This window comes from Scomber japonicus, chromosome 4 (genome assembly GCF_027409825.1).
Source record: "Scomber japonicus isolate fScoJap1 chromosome 4, fScoJap1.pri, whole genome shotgun sequence".
NCBI lineage: Eukaryota > Metazoa > Chordata > Actinopteri > Scombriformes > Scombridae > Scomber > Scomber japonicus.
In genome coordinates this window covers 4,831,072-4,853,503 of record NC_070581.1, presented here as the reverse complement: position 1 = coordinate 4,853,503, position 22,432 = coordinate 4,831,072, and the positions used below count along the sequence as shown (strand labels likewise).

General features: G+C 41.8%; 2 protein-coding genes across 2 annotated transcripts in view; one reads left to right on the top strand and one right to left on the bottom strand.

Annotated features, from left to right (window-relative positions):
• Nucleotides 1-22,432, bottom strand: part of emd (emerin) — a 163,682-nt gene that overhangs the window by 111,200 nt on the left and 30,050 nt on the right. The gene's annotated exons all lie outside the window — the stretch shown is intronic.
• The window catches only part of LOC128357040 (tumor necrosis factor receptor superfamily member 14-like), a gene marked incomplete at its 3' end in the record, with an annotated part of 69,775 nt that continues 65,770 nt past the window's right edge, over nt 18,428-22,432 (top strand). Inside the window, exon 1 of the mRNA XM_053317270.1 lies at nt 18,428-18,512. The remainder of the gene's footprint in view (nt 18,513-22,432) is intronic.

Sequence of the window (22,432 nt, the reverse complement as noted above, 5' to 3'; positions counted from 1 at the left end):
TGGAAGCCTGTTCTCAGCCACACTGGATGCTAACCTGTCAACAGGTATCACAGGTTGTGATACTGTATCAGCCTTTCGCAACAAAGGCAAAAAGACTGCCTGGCAAATCTGGTACAACAGAGTACTTGTGGCACATTTTCTGTATCACTATTTGGAAACAGTGGCAATGAACATAGGACAGGAATGGCAGGCATCTTGAAAAATGGTTTCCATCCTGAATATTTCCTGGCCACTTCCATTTTCTAACAGTGGCCCCTCCTCTCTGTGGACTGCACCTTGCCGTGGTGGAGAGGCTTGTGTACTCTAATGAACCTGAGAGCTATACTGGCAGGGATTTTGTATCCCTGGCAAGTTTAACTAAGCCGAACAGGTCAGAGGAGAGGAGGCAGACAAAACGGACATTATGGCTATTTCATACAAATGGTGGCCATCTTGAAAATGGTCACCATCCTGAATTTTTAAGTGGAACATAGCTTTTTCCAAAAGAGATTTCCTTGAAGAGTATTTCTGCCTAATTGTATGCTTGCATCAACATTTGAACAGTTGAAATAATTAATATTCTACAGCAGTGGTCTCAAGTCTCACGCAATGGCCGTGAGACTCACACATTCAAGCCAGTTCTCACGGCCTCACGCCACACATGGCATTTCTCACGCTGAAATGCACCACACAGAAGTACGTGGGGAGTGAGACCTCTGTCTGCACTGACTTTATACGATCCTGAGTTCGCGCCAATCAGAAGTAACCTCCCCCCCCCCCTCCAACACACACACACTTGCACGTTCATATAAGCGCTGTACCACACACCTGTCATTTGTCACGCTGAGAAATGATAGATCCCACCGCACAGAAATTAATATATTACTGTATATACAGAAGGTAATCCAGACATCCCAACTCTCCTGCATGTTGATAGCCGCTCCCTGACGCAAATGAGATCCAATCTCCCGGATTCTGGAACGATCAAGGGCTACGCTAGAGAGTGAAAACTTTTCAGGAAACTTGAGAGCCCTGTTCTACAGGAACGGTGGCCATCTTTAAAAATGGCAGCCATTTTGACTTTGGGACAAGCATCTTTTCCCATTATCATGTCCTTTAGAGAGTATTTATATGAATGTTATGCTTGGATCACTGTTTGAATCATTTATATAATAACCATTGAATAGCAATGGCGATTTTGAGATGGCGATATTGAATTTTTGAGTGGCCAACATCTTTTTCCAAAATAGTAGCCCTTAGAGAGTATCTTTGCCAAATTTCATGCTTTTATACCAAAGTAAACGATTGTCTCACTAATCTGCTGCACTATATGCTGTCACAATCAAGGACATTAGTCTTTTTGCTGCCTCTTGTTTATTACCTTTGTCTTGTTTGTACCTCTGCACCCCCTATATGTTTGTAAGTATGTATGGGATTGTGTCTGTATGAAAAAAAAAATATCCGCAACCTGTGCTTCCAGCTGTTCACAGGGCTGTGAGGAAGTGACCACTGTACATACATGAACTATAACCAGGTCACACAATCTGCTCTGTGTTCAGAGCACAGTAGGTTACTGAGTCCAAAGAAGACATCTACTGTACACCAATTGATGATATTCATTTATTCATATAATCATAATCAGTATTCTGACAAGAAAGTCTTTCAAATTTCTGAAATTAATTAAAAACACTACTTAATGAACTAATGAGGAAAATTTAAAAATGTAATTATTTTCCAGATCATTTTTTATTTGTGTATTCTTTGAATTAATTGTATCCATTTCAAGTGTAAAAAGTGTAAGATAATATTTATTTTGTAAAGAATATATTGTTTTTGTACTGGATTTTTTAAATGAATTGAATAAAAGCTCATGATTTGATAAATATATCCTTCATATGTTGTGTACATTGGGAACTACATCCTAATATGTAGTTTGTAATGTTTACATTGCTTTAGATTGGGAGGAGTGATGCTGCACAGTGAAGTCGTGTCAAGTTAGTCAGTGTTACGGTGGTGCCACCACAATGACACTTGTCTTTTATTCGGGCAGATATTAAGAGTACACAAGTTGCTCTCTGAAGAAGCTTTTCCCTTTTTTTGAACATGGAATTCAAAGAGAGCATAAATATACAGAGCAAAACAATGAACAGTTTGAGAAACACTAGCCTGTGTTATACTGAGAGAACATTTGAACAAGTCATAGTATTTAAATCCATGATATTCTGTGGATGAAGACATTCCTGATGACATTAACAACACATGCTGGAATTAGGATCCTGTTCTTCCTGCTCAGATGATCCAACACCACAGAGTGAACTATCTGTAGACTGTGAGACTGACCAGACTGACAGGAAGAGGTTGGTAAGGATTCAGATATGGATGTAAAGCTATGCTAACTAATCATGATCATCATTTTCCAGAATGACATCACATTGAAAAAGTCTGAGTAATATGAGTAGTAATTTAAGTTAAATTATGTGTAATTTTAACAATCACAGTATACTGCAATGGATAATTATTTAAATATTACCACGATTAATGTGGCAGGTTTGTACCAATCAGGTTCAGGTTGTATAAAGGAGCAGGATGCTGTTTTATCACGTTATTCTATGTTCAGCTGTTACATTATAATGGTCTTGAGTGGGAAAAGGCTCAGTATAGTCTTCCTCTGTGAAACCTGTATATTGGTTCTGTTTGCATCTTACCTTTGTGTCTATTTTAGATCCTTTAACAAGTAAACATTTCTGTCAAGATCCACTACATGTCACCAGTGTAGCCTAGCAGCAGTTACTCTTACTTTTTTTTATGTTTTAATTTTTCTCATTATCTTATCTATTAATCTTTTTTCTTATAATTTAGACCTGCTGCAAAACAAGTGAATTTCCCTGTGGTGATCAATAAAGTTTAAAGGTTGAATATGTAGAATATTTATTAAAAGCTATATATATATATATATTAAAATAATACAGCCACGGGGCGTTTTGAGAGGTACAGAATGAAAGTATTGCTTTTCCATAAAAAAAAAAATTTTAGTCTGAATTAATTTTTTTTTTAAATTTTGACGGGTTCGACAATGACTTTCTGACACATTCTGTGTACATTGTACCAGCCAATTAGCAGCCGGAATTGCGGGTTGCCAGGGTTGTCTACTGTAGCTACTGTAGGCTGGCACTGGATGAAATGGAGTTGTAAACAAGCAGAGCCGTGTTGGACTTACTAAAACCAGCGTTTTTTGCTCTCAAGTACAACTTTTCATCACAAAACTTCGAAGGTAAGACAGAATATCTGTTAGTCGCTGTAAATAAGTGGTTGTTTACCTTTGTATTCTTTGGCTGCTGGTTCACTGAGTTTTTAGCGCAATAATAGTGGTACTGTTGAACTCGCCAGGGTCTTAGCTTTCATATGAGATGCTATTTGTTTGTGTACCATGAAGTATCAAAACGGTAGCAATGGAAATGTGGAGAGTGGGTTGATTTTCTGACGCTGTTCGGATTTTGATATTTGATCATTAATATGCTTGGTGTTTGAGTTGTGTTTGGTGTGTGTAAAAATGACGTGCTTGTAGCGGAGTTTCTCCTATTTAATTTGATGTGCAGTATGACTGTATCGCTACATCATTAGGGGATCATCCCTATGTGACCGGGGGAACATAGGGATGATACCGTCTACAGTTAGCCAGTTAGCTGAGTTAGCAGATGAGTTAGCCGCCGAGCTAGCAGCCGAATTAGCCGCGATCAGGGAACATAGGTACGCACATAGACATATATACGTATATATGACGTATATATGTCTATGGGTACGCTCCCCAGGTTTAACTGCTACTCCCACTGGCGTTACTATGTAATGTACCTCGGTGGTTTCAAGTCAGTTACAGCGAGGGTACGTTCGCGTCCTGTTTTCTAAATAAAAGCACCAACTCTATCGTTATGGTTTTCTTAATAATAAAAGGCAACGGGTGTTTTATTTTGTGAAGATGACCGGAAGTGTGTTACTCGCTACGGCTAACTTGAGTGGCTCCGAATTCGCAGGAACAAAACTTTAAGCAGATGTTATTTGGACAAATTAGCGTCACATTGTGGATCTAAAGGGCTACGTTCTCGCCTAAAAAGGTTAGACATGTTGATAAAGTGGTATATTTACAGAGTTAGAGCTAAAATAAAATCTGCTTCAGCCTGCTGATTTCAGCTTGGGTAGGAACGAAATGCATTCTGGGTTATCGTGTAGTTTACTGACCGGTCTGCTCACGCCGATCAGGCTACAGAAACAAGCAATCATTTTGAGTTGGGAGCTAGCTAGCTAATCGATTACACACCACTCAAAGAAAGACTTCCAGTTGAAGACTGGCTAATGTTAAATACTGTTGTAAAATTAATTGGTCGAAATTAGTCGTTACCCTGTATGATTCATCACTTGACATGACGCTGGCTAATCGACTGACGCACTCGGCACCGGACCTGGCAACCCGACTGCTGGAATTACTTTTTGGTTGTTGCGACTACGATCTCGAGACATTAGATGGCGTTGTTCTGCTCATTCTACATATTCTACATAGTGATGGGAACGGCAGTTCTTTTTACTGTACTGAGTCTTTAGAATCCGTTCATTAAAATGATTCGTTCAAAAGATTCGTTCACCGAATCGTTCAGTGCTCTCCAACTCCCTGAACTGATAAACAGCCAAATAATCCGTCATTCAGTTCATGATTCAGCCCTGAGGTTCACGTTCACTTACTGAGGGACGGTGCGTTCAAGGACTATATTATACAATCATTCGCGGGAGACGCAGCGCTGCTTATACATGCACTAAAAATATTACGCAGTGAAAGTGTCCTCTGTGCACAGTAAAATAACATAACATGATGCTACACTGATGTTAGCAACACAGCGCTAATGTTAGCAGTACATGTACTGAACGTGAATCAACTCCTCAGCCCTCAGTGCACTGAGTCAGTGAGTGACTGACACAGCGCCACTTTCAGCAGTTCACGAACGTGATTTGTTCGCGAACGATTCATTGAACGACATGCTGAGGACGTGAATCTCGTTCACGTACTGTGCTGAAAGTGGGCTGAATCATGAACTGAATGACGGCGAATCACGTTCGCGAACGAATCATTGAACGACATGCTGAGTACATGAATCTTGTTCACGTACTGTGCTGACTCGCGGCAGTTCCACTCCCGACCGGCAGCCATGCTCGCGGCTGAGCTCAACTGAACTGAACTGAGAAAGGAACGAATCAGTTCATGAAGTGATTCAGTTCACTTCGTTCACTCTCCATACTTATTAGTGCCACGGGGTTCAAGCTCCGAGGCAACTATTAATCTTCTCCATACTTATTATTTTACTTCTTCCGCCGTTTTTCGGCGCGTAACTCCTCCCGCAGCTTTGAGAAAACCCTGACAATATATACATCAAAACGTGCGGCTCGATCGGGGGAGGGGTGCTATGACTTTTGGTGTTGAAATTCCAAATTTTCTCAAAGTTATTCCCAAAAAAACGGGAGATTTCTCCATTGAAAATGAATGGAAATTTTTTGAAAACTTCACCTTTTTTCAGAGTCACGTAGCTCGCTCATACGTGCAGGTAGAAACGTGATTAAAACTTTAAAACGGAGGAAAATTTGTCCTCTCTGGAAAAATACCAAACTATTTTAACATAACATGTAAACTTTTCAAACTATGAGCAGTCAAACGAGGAGTGGAAATCACTTTTTCGTCAAAGTTAGAGTGGAAGCGGCAGTTAGCTAGAGTGTGAGAAGCAGTAAAACATAACCTTCATTTTTATTTTTAACTCGAGCTCACGGCCAAACCGTGAAAAGGAGACAAATAATTTTCTGTCACAATATAGACATAGGTGTTGGGATTCATAAAATGTGACTTTGACAGGCGGGGTCTGCACAAAATTTAAACGGGGGGGCCGAGACTAGCGGCAATCCCTGTCTCGCTCCCCACTAACCCTAATGTAATCGTCTTCTTTTTTCAAAATAATCTCACTCTGTGTTCGCACTGAGCTTACTCGCTCATTTTAAGGAATATGTGAATAAAATAAACACTGTCAGAATCTGCCGGCTTCTGTGTCTCTCACGGTATTTTCGGTTTTTGGACAGGAGTTACGGTTTTCTCACAGTTTACAATTGTTCGGGACCTTGTCAGAAGCCAAATCCTTTAGAATTTTGAGACATTTTTCAAGGCAGATCCTGAAATCGCCGTAGCAACCGCAGGGCCTTAGCTGACCTTGGCAACCTGTTGCTGGGCAGAATCTGATCTACCTTTTTGTGATTGGCTGAACTGACCTACCTTTTTGTGATTGGCTAATTCTACCTGTCTGTCTGTTTTGCCAGTTAACTGAGGTAGCGGCCCAGCTAGTATTGATAGTCTCTCTCTATATATACATATGAATTATATTGACACTCTTACTGCTCAAATGCTGGCTTGTGTGTGTGTGTGTGTCTGTGGGTGTGAGTACACACTGTGTTGTAGTGATTAGAGTTAGTGCATGTTGCTACTGCCTTGTGCTCTGTGTGCTACTCTCTGCTTACATCTACTGTTACACTTGATACTGACCAGTAAGATGTACTTAATACTGCCACAGTAAAAGTTAATTAGTGTTATATGATCAGGGTGACTTTTGAACACTGGAAATAAATCGTGTACTCGTCCCGGCAGTAGCCCCGTGGCACTCAAAATTTCCCTGGAATTTTCTAGTTAGTGCCACGGGGTTCTAGCTCCGAGGCAACTATTAATCTTCTCCATACTTATTTTTTTTCTTCTTATTATTCTTCCGCCGTTTTTCGGCGCGTAACTCCTCCCACAGCTTTGAGAAAACCCTGACAATATATGCATCAAAACGTGCGGCTCGATCGGGGGATGGGTGCTATGACTTTTGGTGTTGAAATTCCAAAGTTTCCCAAAGTTATTCCCAAAAAACCGGGAGATTTCTCCATTGGAAATGAATGGGAATTTTTGGAAAACCCCCAAAAATTTCACCTTTTTTCACCTTTTTTCAGAGTCACGTAGCTCGCTCATACGTGCACGTAGAAACGTGATTAAAACTTCAAAACGGAGGAAAACTTGTCCTCTCTGGAAAAATACCAAACTGTTTTGACATAACATGTAAACTTTTCAAACTATGAGCAGTCAAACGAGGAGTGGAAATCACTTTTTCGTCAAAGTTAGAGTGGAAGCAGCAGTTAGCTAGAGTGTGAGAAGCAGTAAATCATAATCTTCATTTTTATTTTTAACTCGAGCTCACGGCCAAACCGTAAAAAGGAGACAAATAATGTTTTATCAAAATGTAGACATAGGTGTTGGGATTCATAAAATGTGACTTTGACAGGCGGGGTCTGCACAAAATTTAGACGGGGGGGCCGAGACCGGCGGCAATACCTGTCTCGCTCCCCATTAAACCTAATGTAATCGTCTTCTTATTTCAAAAGAATCTCACTCTGTGTTCACACTGAGCTTACTCGCTCATTTTAAGGAATATCTGAATAAAATAAACACTGTCAGAATCTGCCGGCTTCTGTGTCTCTCACGGTGTTTTCGGTTTTTGGACAGGAGTTACGGTTTTCTCACAGTTTGCAATTGTTCGGGACCTTGTCAGAAGCCAAATCCTTTAGAATTTTGAGACATTTTTCAAGGCAGATCCTGAAATCGCCGTAGCAACCGCAGGGCCTTAGCTGACCTTAGCAACCTGTCGCTGGGCAGAATCTGACCTACTTTTTTGTGATTGGCTAAACTGATCTACCTTTTTGTGATTGGCTAATTCTACCTGTCTGTCTGTTTTGCCAGTTAACTGAGGTAGCAGCCGAGCTAGTATTGATAATCTCTCTCTATATATGTATATGAATTATATTGACAGTCTTACTGCTCAAATGCAGGCTGGTGTGTGTGTGCGTGTGTGTGTGTGTGAACACACTGTGTTGTAGTGCTTAGAGTTAGTGCATGTTGCTACTGCTTTGTGCTCTGTGTGCTACTCTCTGCTTACATCTACTGTTACACTTGATACTGACCAGTAAGATGTACTTAATACTGCCACAGTAAAAGTTACTTAGTGTTATATGATCAGGGTGACTTTTGAACACTGGAAATAAATCATGTACTCGTCCCGGCAGTAGCCCCGTGGCACTCAAAATTTCCCTGGAATTTTCTAGTTAGTGCCACGGGGTTCAAGCTCCGAGGCACTCCACTCCAGAAGCTGGAGAGGAGTGCCTCGGGGCTAAGCCCCGAGGCAACTATTAATCTTCTCCATACTTAATATTATTATTATTCCGCATTATTCTTCCGCCGTTTTTCGGCGCGTAACTCCTCCCGCAGCTTTGAGAAAACCCCGACAATATATACATCAAAACGTGCGGCTCGATCGGGGGAGGGGTGCTATGACTTTTGGTGTTGAAATTCCAATTTTTCCCAAAGTCATTCCCAAAAAACAGTGAGATTTCTCCATTGGAAATGAATGGGAATTTTTTGAAAACCCCCAAAAATTTCACCTTTTTTCACCTTTTTTCGGAGTCACCTAGCTCGCTCATACGTTCACGTAGAAACGTGATTCAAACTTTAAAACGGAGGAAAATTTGTCCTCTCTGGAAAAATACCAAATTATTTTCACATAAAATGTAAACTTTTCAAACTATGAGCAGTCAAACGAGGAGTGGAAATCACTTTTTCTTCAAAGTTAGAGTGGAAGCAGCAGTTAGCTAGAGTGTGAGAAGCAGTAAAACATGACCTCAGTTTTTATTTTTAACTCGAGCTCACGGCCAAACCGTAAAAAGGAGACAAATCATTTTTGCTCAAAATGTAGACATAGGTGTTGGGATTCATAAAATGTGACTTTGACAGGCGGGGTCTGCACAAAATTTAAACGGGGGGGCCGAGACCGGCAGCAATACCTGTCTCGCTCCCCATTAAACCTAATGTAATCGTCTTCTTTTTCAAAAGAATCTCACTCTGTGTTCGCACTGAGCTTACTCGCTCATTTTAAGGAATATCTGAATAAAATAAACACTGTCAGAATCTGCCAGCTTCTGTGTCTCTCACGGTGTTTTCAGTTTTTGGACAGGAGTTACGGTTTTCTCACAGTTTGCAATTGTTCGGGACCTTATCAGAAGCCAAATCCTTTAGAATTTTGAGACATTTTTCAAGGCAGATCCTGAAATCGCCATAGCAACCGCAGGGCCTTAGCTGACCTTAGCAACCTGTCGCTGGGCAGAATCTGATCTACCTTTTTGTGATTGGCTGAACTGACCTACCTTTTTGTGATTGGCTAATTCTACCTGTCTGTCTGTTTTGCCAGTTAACTGAACTAATTCATTTGAATGGAGTTATTCCAGTAGACTTTAATTAATTGGTGTAAATAAATATTATTTATGCTTCAATATGATCATAATCATTACTTAATATTTTCAGGGATGTTAAGTTGAGAATAAAGTACATTCATGAGGAAAAAATAACTCGTGTACTCGTCCCGGCAGTAGCCCCGTGGCACTCAAAATTTCCCTGGAATTTTCTAGTATTATTTTTCTTCTTCCGCCGTTTTTCGGCGCGTAACTCCTCCCACAGCTTTGAGAAAACCCTGACAATATATACATCAAAACGTGCGGCTCGATCGGGAAAGAGGTGCTATGACTTTTGGTGTTGAAATTCCAAAGTTTCCCAAAGTTATTCCCAAAAGACCGGGAATATTTCTCCATTGAAAATGAATGGGATTTTTTTTTTAAAAACACAAAATTTCACATTTTTTCAGAGTCACCTAGCTCTCTCATACATGCACGTAGAAACGTGATTAAAACTTTAAAACGGAGGAAAACTTGTGCTCTCTGGAAAAATACCAAACTAATCTCCATAACATGTAAACTTTTCAAACTGTGAGCAGTCAAACGAGGAGTGGAAATCACTTTTTCTTCAAAGTTAGAGTGGAAGCGGCAGTTAGCTAGAGTGTGAGAAGCAGTAAAACATAGCCTTTATTTTTATATTTAACTCGAGCTCACGGACAAACCGTAAAAAGGAGACAAATACTTTTTGGTCAAAATGTAGACATAGGGGTTGGGATTCATAAAATGTGAAGTTGACAGGCAGGGTCTGCACAAAATTTAAACAGGGGGGCCGAGAGCGGCAGCAATACCTGTCTCACTCCTCACTGACTCTAATGTAATCGTCTTCTTTTTTCAGAATAATCTCAGTCTGTGTTCACACTGAGCTTACTCGCTCATTTTATGTAATACCTGAATAAACTAAACACTGTCAGAATCTGCCGGCTTCTGTGTCTCTCACGGTGTCTTCGGTTTTTGGACAGGAGTTACGGTTTTCTCACAGTTTGCAATTGTTCGGGACCTTGTCAGAAGCCAAATTCTGGGGCATTTTCAGAATTCTTTCCAAGCAGATTCTCAAATCGCCGTAGCAACCGCAGGGCCTTAGCTGACCTTGGCAACCTGTTGCTGGGCAGAATCTGACCTACTTTTTTGTGATTGGCTAAACTGATCTACCTTTTTGTGATTGGCTGATTCTACCTGTCTGTCTGTTTTGCCAGTTAACTGAACTAATTCATTTGAATGGAGATTAATTCATGTTTACTGTGGACACAATAAATAGTTTTATTGTTTTGTATTGTAGTTATATGATTTGTGGTATATAAAAAGATTCAACATTTATCAATAGAAGATGAACAAAATGTACATAATATAATTTCATACAACCAAGTAATTTAAAATAAAAAGTATAATAAAATCTACTCACTAAATGATTTGAAGATTTACTTAATAATTTCATAACAGTGATGTTCCTGTCTGTGGAAAAAATGAAGTAGACTTTAATTAATAAGTTTAAATAAATATTATTTATGCTTAAATATGATTAACATTCACTTAATATCTTCAGGAATGTTAAGTTGAGAATAAAGTACATTCATAAGGAAAAAATAAATCGTGTACTCGTCCCGGCAGTAGCCCCGTGGCACTCAAAATTTCCCTGGAATTTTCTAGTTAGTGCCACGGGGTTCTAGCCCCGAGGCATTCCACTCCAGAAGCTGGAGAGGAATGCATCGGGGCAAAGCCCCGAGGCAACTATTAATCTTCTCCATACTTATTCTTCTTATTCTTCCGCCGTTTTTCGGCACGTAACTCCTCCCGCAGCTTTGAGAAAACCCCGACAATATATACATCAAAACGTGCGTCTCGATCGGGGGAGGGGTGCTATGACTTTTGGTGTTGAAATTCCAAAGTTTCCCAAAGTTATTCCCAAAAAACCGGGAGATTTCTCCATTGGAAATGAATGGGAATTTTTTGAAAAACCCCAAAAATTTCATCTTTTTTCACCTTTTTTCAGAGTCACCTAGCTCTCTCATACGTGCACGTAGAAACGTGATTCAAACTTTAAAACGGAGGAAAACTTGTCCTCTCTGGAAAAATACCAAACTATTTTCACATAACATGTAAACTTTTCAAACTATTTATTTATTTATTTATTTATTTATTTATAAAGCACTTTAAAACAACCACAGCTGAAACAAAGTGCTGTACATAAATACATAAAAACAACACAGGAAACGTAAAACAATTAACAGGAAATAAATACTAAGATAATTGTTTATTGTTTTTAAAACAAATTAAAAACAATAAAACTAATTAAAATAAACAAACCATAAAACACTAAAACAAGAGCAGAGTCTCATGCACGGTTGAAAGCTAAGGAATAAAAATGGGTTTTAAGACGAGTTTTAAAAACAGACAGTGAGGAGGCTTGTCGAATATTTAAAGGAAGCTCATTCCATAATTTAGGAGCAGCTACAGAAAATGCTCTATCCCCTCTGAGTTTCCGCTTTGACCTCGGTACCTCCAGGAGCAGCAGATCAGCTGACCTGAGGCACCGAGCAGGAGCGTGGGGGTGAAGGAGCTCAGAGAGGTAGAGCGGGGCCAGTCCATTTAAAGATTTAAAAACAAATAAAAGAATCTTAAAATGAACTCTAAAGTGCACAGGTAGCCAGTGGAGGGATGCCAGGATGGGCGTTATGTGCTCCCTCTTACGTACTCCAGTTAAGAGGCGAGCGGCTGCATTTTGCACCAACTGGAGACGTGCGAGGGAGGACTGACTGACTCCAAAATAAAGTGCATTACAGTAATCCAGCCGAGATGTGATGAAGGCATGGATCACTGTTTCAAAGTGCTGTAGTGTGAGGAAGGGTTTTACTTTTGCCAGCTGTCTAATATGAAAAAAGCTGGACTTCACCACAGCACTAATTTGCCGATCCAATTTAAAATCACTGTCCATCTTAAAACCCAAGCTTGAGACTGTTGGCTTAAAATAATCTGCCAAAGGACCCAAGTCAAATGGAGGGGGTTCACAAAGGCCACTGGGACCAAACACCATCACTTCTGTTTTTTTCTCGTTAAAGTTAAGGAAGTTCAAGGCCATCCAGGCTTTGATGTCTTCAAGACATGCCAGAAGTGGTGTTAGGGAGAAAGCGTTTTTCTTTTTCAGCGGCACATATATCTGACTGTCGTCAGCATAAAAGTGAAAAGAGATGCCATGCTTTCTCAGGATGGAGCCCAGTGGCAGTAAATACAACGAGAAGAGCAGGGGCCCTAAGACCGACCCCTGTGGAATCCCATACGGCAGTGGAGCAGAGCTGGACTCTGAAGTACCAAGGCTCACGCTCATGGTTCTGTCAACCAGATAGGATCTGATCCAGTCCAGCGCAGTACCACAGATACCCACTAGGTGGCTTAGCCGAGCCACTAGGGTGTTGTGGTCCACTGTATCAAAGGCCGCTGTTAGGTCCAACAGGACAAGAATGACATGATCACCAGAGTCATTTGTTAATAGAATATCATTAAAAACCCGTAGTAAGGCTGACTCGGTGCTGTGCAGGGTTTTGAAGCCTGACTGAAAAACCTCCAGGACATTGTGTTCATCCAGAAATGACTGTAGCTGGGCATGAACAACTTTCTCCAATAATTTTGAGATAAAAGGCAGCTTGGAGATGGGCCTAAAATTGGCCAGCACGCTGCAGTCAAGGCCAGGTTTTTTCAGTAGCGGCTGCACCACAGCATGTTTAAAACTTAGGGGAACGACACCAGAAGACAGGCTGCTGTTTATGATAGCCAGCACTGACTGCCCTATACTCGGGAAAACCTCTTTAAAGAAGCTAGGAGAGACAGCATCACAGGGAGAGCCTGATGGCTTAATATGGCCAACCAGATCTTCTAAAAACGACATAGACACAGGCTCAAACTTATCAAGAGCTGCAGAACCAGGAACAGGGACAGAGGGGTCAGGTGCAGTAGCTAAGATGAGAGTCCTAGCAGTAGCAACCTTATCAATAAAAAAGTGCAGGAAGGTATTGCACATTTCAGGAGATGCCTCCAAGCTGACAGGCTGTGGGGCATTGAGAACAGTGTCAATGGTTTTAAATAACACCCGCGGGTTATGACGATTGGCTTCAATGATGTTTGACAGGTATTCTCTTCTGATCTCTTTAACAGTATTCTGGTAGCAGCGCCAACAGTCCTTAAGGATTTGGAGAGAAACCTGCAGCTTGTCCTTCTTCCACTTTCGCTCAGCTTTGCGACACTCCCGTCTAGCTGCGCGAGTTGCGTCATTAAACCAGGGCTCTGATTTTGCTTTAGGCTGCACAGTTTTCTTTGGCGCCACCGAGTCCAGTATGGTTAGGCAGGAGGTGTGAAACCAAGAGCTGAGCTCCTCCGTGTTAACAGAGGCAGGGCAGACACAGAGCTGATCAAAAGCCACAGAGAACTGGCCAGCAGTAAAAGAGTTAAAAATCCGACGGCTCTGAACAGGAGCGCCAGATTTAACATCAGCACAGGAGAAAGCAACTTCAAACAATACTGGCATATGATCAGAAATTAAATCATCACAGATCTCCAAGTTAGACACAGATAAACCATGAGAGAGGACGAGGTCTAAAGTGTGTCCATGTTCATGTGTGGGACCAGACACACACTGAACTAAATTAAAAGAGTCAATAAGGCTTAAAAAGTCCTTCACCAACGGCTTATCAGGACAACACACGTGAATGTTAAAATCCCCGAGAAAGAGGGCACGGTCATATTTAGGCATGATTTCAGCCAGAAAACCAGAAAAGTCATTCACAAAGTCCTTGTTGTATTTGGGAGGTCGGTAAATGACAGCGCACAGCACCGGGTCTGAGCGACCCACCTCAAATAAAGCCACTTCAAAGCTGGAAATTGAGGACGAGACGGTGCGCTGCTTACATTTAAAAATGTTTTTATAAACTGTCGCCGTTCCTCCTCCACGACCCGACGTCCGAGGGGAGTTAAAATAAGAGCAGTCAGCAGGTAAAAGTTCGACCAGAGGGCTGCACTCACCGGCACCGATCCAAGTCTCTGTCATACAGAGGAAGTCCAGGCCACGGGAGCTGAAGAAATCCCTCAGGATGAAAGTCTTGTTCGCCAGGGATCTAGCGTTCACCAAGCCAATCCTGGTGGGAGCTGGGGCCTGTGATCCGGTGGAACGGTGAGCCCGGGGTAGCGTCCTCAGAAGCCCGTGGTTTACCCCGCGCTGAGAGAGCCGAGGAGGGCAGAGACGGCGGGGCTGGAGTCCCTCAAAAGAGCCGAAGACAGGCACCAGGCAGGTGTCGATGGGGTCGAGGAAGCGCCGGGGCACAACGAGAGGAGGGAGCAATCCGTGTCCTGTCCGAGAAATGGACGTAGATCGTGTCAGGCAGAGCTTCAGCTTCACCAGCCGACCTCCGCGTCTACCGCGGCGACGGGAACGCTTGCGCCGGGAAGGTAGGGTCGGGGCCCGGTACAGGTGAGGTGGGATTCCCGCCAAAAACGGGGGTGAGGTATACTGTCCGCCGTGATCAAAAGTACTTAAATCACTGATATTCCGCCGGATGAACAAAAGAGACTGGCGATCATACACCAGCAGAGACTCAATTTGTTTAGTGCCAATGATTGAAAACAATAACACTAAGACTTGCAGGAGCACCAGACGGTCAGCCACACACACTGGCGCCATCTTGGATACGCCAACTATGAGCAGTCAAACGAGGAGTGGAAATCACTTTTTCTTCAAAGTTAGAGGGGAAGCGGCAGTTAGCTAGAGTGTGAGAAGCAGTAAACCATAACCTTCATTTTTATTTTTAACTCGAGCTCACGGCCAAACCGTAAAAAGGAGACAAATAATTTTTTGTCAAAATGTAGACATAGGTGTTGGGATTCATAAAATGTGACTTTGACAGGCGGGGTCTGCACAAAATTTAAACGGGGGGGCCGAGACCGGCGGCAATACCTGTCTCGCTCCCCATTAAACCTAATGTAATCGTCTTCTTATTTCAAAAGAATCTCACTCTGTGTTCGCACTGAGCTTACTCGCTCATTTTAAGGAATATCTGAATAAAATAAACACTGTCAGAATCTGCCAGCTTCTGTGTCTCTCATGGTGTTTTCGGTTTTTGGACAGGAGTTACGGTTTTCTCACAGTTTGCAATTGTTCGGGACCTTGTCAGAAGCCAAATCCTTTAGAATTTTGAGACATTTTTCAAGGCAGATCCTGAAATCGCCGTAGCAACCGCAGGGCCTTAGCTGACCTTGGCAACCTGTTGCTGGGCAGAATCTGACCTACTTTTTTGTGATTGGCTAAACTGATCTACCTTTTTGTGATTGGCTAATTCTACCTGTCTGTCTGTTTTGCCAGTTAACTGAGGTAGTGGCCGAGCTAGTATTGATACTCTGTCTCTATATATACATATGAATTATACTGACAGTCTTACTGCTCAAATGCAGGCTGGTGTGTGTGTGTGTGTGTGTGTGTGTGTGTACACACTGTGTTGTAGTGATTAGAGTTAGTGCATGTTGCTACTGCCTTGTGCTCTGTGTGCTACTCTCTGCTTACATCTACTGTTACACTTGATACTGACCAGTAAGATGTACTTAATACTGCCACAGTAAAAGTTACTTAGTGTTATATGATCAGGGTGACTTTTGAACACTGGAAATAAATCATGTACTCGTCCCGGCAGTAGCCCTGGGGCACTCAAAATTTCCCTGGAATTTTCTAGTGTTTACTTTACAATTCTCTTCCGCCATATTTCGGCGCGTAACTCCTCCCACAGCTTTGAGAAAACCCTGACAATATATACATCAAAACGTGCGGCTCGATCGGGGGAGGGGTGCTATGACTTTTGGTGTTGAAATTCCTATTTTTCCCAAAGTTATTCCCAAAACAACACAGGCATAATCCTCCATTGGAAATGAATGGGAATTTCTTTTTAAACACAAAATTTCATCTTTTTTCAGAATCACCTAGCTCTCTCATACTTGCACATAGAAATGTGATTCAAACTTTAAAACGAAGGAAAACTTGTGCTCTCTTCACAACACTAAACTGTTTTTCCATAACATGTAAACTTTTCAATCTATGAGCAGTCAAACGAGGAGTGGAAATCACTTTTTCTTCAATGTTAGAGTGGAAGTGTCAGTTATTGACACTCTTGCTGCTCAAATGCAGGCCAGGCAGGTGTGTGTTTGTGTGTGTGTGTGTGTCTTTGTGTGTGAGTGTTTGTACACACTGTGTAGTGTGCTAACATTATGTGTGAAGTGTAAAGTGCTGTAGTGTAGTGCTTAGAGTTAGTGCATGTTGCTACTACCTTGTGCTCTCTGTGCTACTCTCTGCTTACATCTACTGTTACACTTGATACTGACCAGTAAGATGTACTGTATACTGCCACAGTAAAAGTTACTTAGTGTTATATGATCAGGGTGACTTTTGAACACTGGAAATAAATCATGTACTCGCCCCGGCAGTAGCCCCGTGGCACTCAAAATTTCCCTGGAATTTTCTAGTTAGTGCCACGGGGTTCAAGCTCCGAGGCACTCCACTCCAGAAGCTGGAGGGCCTGTGAGCAGTCAAACCAGGAGTGGAAATCACTTTTTCGTCAAAGTTAGAGTGGAGGCGGCAGTTAGCTAGAGTGTGAGAAGCAGTAAAACATAGCCTTTATTTTTATATTTAACTCGAGCTCACGGACAAACCGTAAAAAGGAGACAAATAATTTTTGGTCAAAATGTAGACATAGGTGTTGGGATTCATAAAATGTGACTTTGACAGGCGGGGTCTGCACAAAATTTAAACGGGGGGGCCGAGACCGGCGGCAATACCTGTCTCGCTCCCCATTAAACCTAATGTAATCGTCTTCTTATTTCAAAAGAATCTCACTCTGTGTTCGCACTGAGCTTACTCGCTCATTTTAAGGAATATCTGAATAAAATAAACACTGTCAGAATCTGCCGGCTTCTGTGTCTCTCACGGTGTTTTCGGTTTTTGGACAGGAGTTACGGTTTTCTCACAGTTTGCAATTGTTCGGGACCTTGTCAGAAGCCAAATCCTTTAGAATTTTGAGACATTTTTCAAGGCAGATCCTGAAATCGCCGTAGCAACCGCAGGGCCTTAGCTGACCTTGGCAACCTGTTGCTGGGCAGAATCTGACCTACTTTTTTGTGATTGGCTAAACTGATCTACCTTTTTGTGATTGGCTAATTCTACCTGTCTGTCTGTTTTGCCAGTTAACTGAGGTAGTGGCCGAGCTAGTATTGATACTCTGTCTCTATATATACATATGAATTATACTGACAGTCTTACTGCTCAAATGCAGGCTGGTGTGTGTGTGTGTGTGTGTGTGTGTGTGTGTACACACTGTGTTGTAGTGCTTAGAGTTAGTGCATGTTGCTACTGCCTTGTGCTCTGTGTGCTACTCTCTGCTTACATCTACTGTTACACTTGATACTGACCAGTAAGATGTACATAATACTGCCACAGTAAAAGTTACTTAGTGTTATATGATCAGGGTGACTTTTGAACACTGGAAATAAATCGTGTACTCGTCCCGGCAGTAGCCCCGTGGCACTCAAAATTTCCCTGGAATTTTCTAGTTATTAATTACAGTTCCATTCCATTTAGGTTTAAGAGAGAAAGGTTCCTGCTATTGCTCATGTGTAAGGGGAGGTCACACTTTAGTCTATAGGAGTTTTTCTCAGATTTGTTTAATACTAAAAACATTTCCTGTATTTTCTGGTTGTATTCCAATTAAGAGACTGAGAAATATGATGTTTTTATATTTTTGATCTTACTTTTTTTTTTACTAGGTTACTACTCATTTCAAAATGTCAAATAAATCAAATGAAATCAATGTTGACAGTAGCTGCGACATCAACACCAACTAACATTAAATATAATGAGACAGTGATGCACAGGCTTCAGTGTTTTGAGTGGATTGCCAACAAAGTAGACAACCTTTCATTGTATATGTTACATATTGAATGTAGACAAATTTCATCCAGATGCCAGATGATTGTATTGTTCTGGAAATATGCCATAAAGATTTGTATCAGAAATTTGTTCAATAAATAAAAAAGGACCCAAACTACTACTCTGATTGGCTGACCCTGATCCATGATCCATGATCCATGGACTTTATTTCGACCTTTTGTGTCATGCGTCATCCTGGTAAAACATCCCTACCTGAACTCTCTAAACTCACATGAAGACGAGGGACACAAAGGTAAGTAGACTGACTTTCATAAGTTTTCTTTGATAAAAGATTTTTCTTTAACGTATCTCACATAATGGTCAGTAGAAATGTAGCAGAAGCGCAGCAAGACATGATAATACAGATAATACAGCAGGAGGGCAGAGACCAGCAGGCTGAAAGTGAGACCACCAGAGTACAGTTTCCATATGAAAGTCTTCACAGAAAACAAGAAAAACAGTTCATGTTTATACCAATGTGTTATTGTTGAAATGAGAAAATGAAATGTAATAGCCCTTTTTTTCAAGATAAAGGACATCATTTGTTTGCAATTGCATATAAACAAGAACAGTGTCAGATATTTTAGATCAAAACAAGAATAAAACAAATAATTCTAGTTTATACAGTTCTGTTACTTTAATTGAATCTATGTGTTTTTTCATCCTGACTGACGGGGTCCAAATTGCCAAACATGACTACTGTTTAAATACTCCAGTCCAACTCAAATATTAGCCTGCCCAGGATGTAAACTACCATGTTTTTTACAAACAGCATCTGATATTGATATTGATAGACGAAACATGTGAGTCTGTATAATGCTATTCCAAATAAACTGACAAAATCTATCTCCCAAATTACTAAATACTATCCAGCAGTCACAGAAAGACGACATCATTCACTCATATGATGATATGATGTCTAATATTCACTACTATACAGTAGTTTCAGCTGAAGGTTCAGCACCTGAGAAATATATCTGCTGATGAGAGGATAATCAGAAGTATCACAGAGGTGATAACAGTTTGTGTTCAGGATGATTTGTATTAAGGTGAACTAGAACTTTTAATATAATGAATATGTTTAACTGCTGTCTGTTAACTAAATATTATTGTACATGTTCTCTTCTTTGTTTCCAGGTGTCCTCCTTTTGAATGAGGATTTTAGGTTTCATCTCATTGTGGATATCACTTAGTCTATGGAGTTGATAAACTGCTAACATGTCATATGAAAAGTCTTGGAGAAGAAAACCTTTGAACACTGTAACCCTTGCCTTCCAATACATTTGCTACCTGATTGACTCACTTATATTGTAAGCTTGGAACAGTAAGGCATAACTTACACAGTGAGGTTTCGACAACGACGGATATGTCGAAGCCTAAGACCCACAAGACCGGACCGGGCGCGGGCGGGGATGCCGACGCCGCTGATAGCGCTGTTAGCATGGGTAGCTGTGATGACCATCCTGGCACTGACACAACACAGTCTTCCGATATCAGAAAGATTCTAAAAGATATCCGCTCCGACATCGGTAAGTCGCGGACCGAGATACTGGCTGAACTTAAAACGCTTCAATCAACAATACAAGCGCATGAGGTGAAGCTGCAAGAAGTTTCTGACTCACTCACTGATGTGGATGCTCGTGTGGTTACCTTGGAGAGCCAGTACTCTGATCTGGTGCAGGACAACGCTAAGATGAAGCTGAAGCTGGAGGACCTCGAAAACCGTTCGAGACGGAAAAACATCAGGGTGATAGGGATCCCGGAGTGCGAAGAGGGACCCCGTCCCACTGCGTTCATGGAGGCGTTCTTGCTTGAGGTTTTCGGGGGCGACAGCTTCACCAACCCCCCGGTCGTAGACAGAGCCCACCGCTTGCTAGCTGCACCTCCGAAGCCGAACCAACCCCCTCGACCAATGATTGCTCGGCTACACCACTTCCAGACAAGAGAGCGTATTATACGTCTATCGAGGGAGAAGCCCCCCCCCCCCGCCTCTCCACACACACACAATTAAATTACACCAGCCAAATGAACAATCACAACAGTTTAATTTGAACAACAACAGCAAACTGCAAGTATTGAATGACAGCAGCCAAAAGAACAATCACAACAGTTTAATTTGACAGCAGCAAACTTTCAGGTAACTCTTTCCACAGTGTCTTTCACTTAAACTAAAACTGTACACGTCTGGACTTCCTTGCAGCAAAAGCATCTATGGTATCATCAAATGACACCTGCCTAGACACTTCACGGTTGATGCTTATCAGTGCAAGTCCATTTAACCTCTCTTGAGACATGGTGGATCTCAGGTAGGTTTTGATTAGCTTCAATTTGGAGAAGCTCCTCTCTGCAGCAGCCACTGTCACAGGAATGGTGACAGCAATCCTCAGGGCCACCCACATGTTAGAGTAAACTTCCTTCAGTTTCTTCTCCTGTAGGAAGCTGAGAAGTTCAAACGTTGTCATTTTTCCTTTTTCCATGTCTGGGAAACTCTGCAACTCCTGTGCCAGTTCCTCCCAGTCCAGGTCTGACTGTCCATTACAGCTGAGGGTGTTGCTTAGTGTTTCACATTGTTTTCTCAGCTCGTCACTGGGCAGCTCAGGGAAGTTGACAAGAACACCAAATGTCTTCTCAACTTCACCCAATGCCTGAAATCGTTCCTGCAGTGAGACAATGGAGACATCCACCACCACATTGAAAAAGGAAACTTCCATTTTCTTTAGTGCATCTGTCATTTCCTGGTCAGGAACCTCATAGGAGAACTGCCTCTTAGTTTTTCGTATTCTCTTCTGCTTAAGGACAGCCTCTACATTCATCTTGTCACACATCTCCTTGGCACACACTTGAGCTGAAGCAAATCCACTGTCTCTGTAGCCCACAAGGGAAGCTTCAGTTTTCCTTAGAAGATCAACTGCAACATCCATTTGCATTGTTTCTGACTGCAATAATTTGCTGACATGTTTGATGTTTGTCAGGATGTCACAGTACAGATTGAAAATCTGTAAGATCCAACCTCTTCAGCTAGAGATTGTGCCTCGATTTTTATAGTTGGGTCTGTGGCGTTGTCCCTCACCTCTATGAGTGCATCTCTGACTTCTGCAGCCTGGTATCTCACAGCCTCTACACTGTTGATTCGACTCTCCCATCTGGTATCTGACCAGGATTTCAGGGTTGTGGTGACATGTTTTTTTAGAATGGACCATCGCTGAGTGGAGGCAGAAAAAAGTGTGAACAGCTTCTGCAGGTAGCCAAAGTAGGAAGTGGCATCTGCAGAGCTTTTTGCTGCATCAGCCACCACCAGATTCACTGTGTGTGCTCCACATGGCACAAATAGAGCCCTTGGGTTTTTTTCAAGAAGCCTGGCCTGGACTCCTTTCTTCTTTCCTTTCATATTCGCTCCATTGTCGTAAGACTGCCCTCTACAGTCTTCAAATGTGATGCCGAGTTCTTCCAGTCTCTTCAGAATGAGGGTTGAAAGGCTTTCTCCTGTGGACTGGTCTGCCTCAAGGAACCCCATAAAATGCTCTTTTATGTGTGGGGTGTCCTCAACTGCAACATGACGAATGATGACAGATAGTTGCTCTTTATGGCTTAAATCAGGGGTGCAATCCAAAATTATTGAGAAGTATTTGTTCTGTTGAATTTCTCGGACCATAGCCTCAACAATCTTTTCACCAATGCAACCGATGAGCTCATTTTGAATATTTTTTCCTAAATAGGATGTATGGCTACTTCGTGTTTCCACGTCAGTTAGATGCTGCTTCAGTACTGTGTCAAACTTGGCCATGAGCTCTACTTCTTTCAGGAAGTTTCCGTTATCTGGTTCATGAAGTCTTTCTGTGGTACCTCTAAGAGCAATATTTCGCTCTGCCAGTGACTGTATGATTGCCACCAACCTGGTCAGGACTTCACACCACCGCCTCCTTTCAGCTTCTATTAGTGCCAACTCAACTCTGTCTATTGTTTGGTCCTTGTCAAGACGAGTTTCAAGCTCCTTCCATGAGGTCATGTGTTTCCAATGTTCTGGACTGTTCTCATGAATTTTAAGTACATCACTGCAATTCTTCCAGTCATTTAGTCCATCACTGATAAGTTTATATGTTTTTTGTGAGAACAGCTTGCAACAGAAGCAGTACAAACTGTTGTTTTTAATGGAATATACCATCCAACTTCTCT